The sequence below is a fragment of the Penaeus monodon genome, chromosome 30 (assembly GCF_015228065.2).
Source record: "Penaeus monodon isolate SGIC_2016 chromosome 30, NSTDA_Pmon_1, whole genome shotgun sequence".
NCBI lineage: Eukaryota > Metazoa > Arthropoda > Malacostraca > Decapoda > Penaeidae > Penaeus > Penaeus monodon.
In genome coordinates, this window is record NC_051415.1 from 5,300,141 (window position 1) to 5,300,697 (window position 557).

The window sequence follows — 557 nt, forward strand, 5'->3', positions numbered from 1 at the left end:
TCAAAAGACGAATTAGAAAGAAAACGCATATGGACGAACAGCTCCATTATTTTTTCTACGTAGAGAATAAAATTTATACCCCAAAGGCACATTTCAACAAGCTGTAGATTAACTCAATCATATATTCGCTAAGTCGTTTTACGTCCGTACATACATGAAGTAAACTGTAAATGACGTCACACACACGGAACAGTGTACGCATGGAGGGCATAGTTTGTTTCCCAAAGCCATATAGTACAAGGTAAAATTTGTCTGTAAGGTGCGTTTACACGATCGAACTATGTTTGACGGACAAAATCGTTACCATATCACAGGAGAAGCAGGATGACGCCATAAGCGGTGAAACGATGGAAACGGATCAGGCAACAAGCAGTGGTACCAAATGAGGGTGTTTACCACCGTTTCGAATCTGCTCACAGGGCATAGACCGGTGGACAATGTTCGAAGGTGATGTCCGGAGGTGTCCGGTACACCACTTGGTGCTCGCTTCTGACGTCATTAGCGAGCCTTTTCGCTTTCCACTCCTAGTTGGTAACGATTTTGTCCGTCTAATGGGC

The 557-nt window shown here is 43.8% G+C and overlaps 1 protein-coding gene across 1 annotated transcript in view; it reads left to right on the forward strand.

Annotated features, from left to right (window-relative positions):
* Positions 1 to 557, forward strand: part of LOC119592276 (probable medium-chain specific acyl-CoA dehydrogenase 1, mitochondrial) — a gene marked incomplete in the record, with an annotated part of 18,006 nt that overhangs the window by 1,385 nt on the left and 16,064 nt on the right.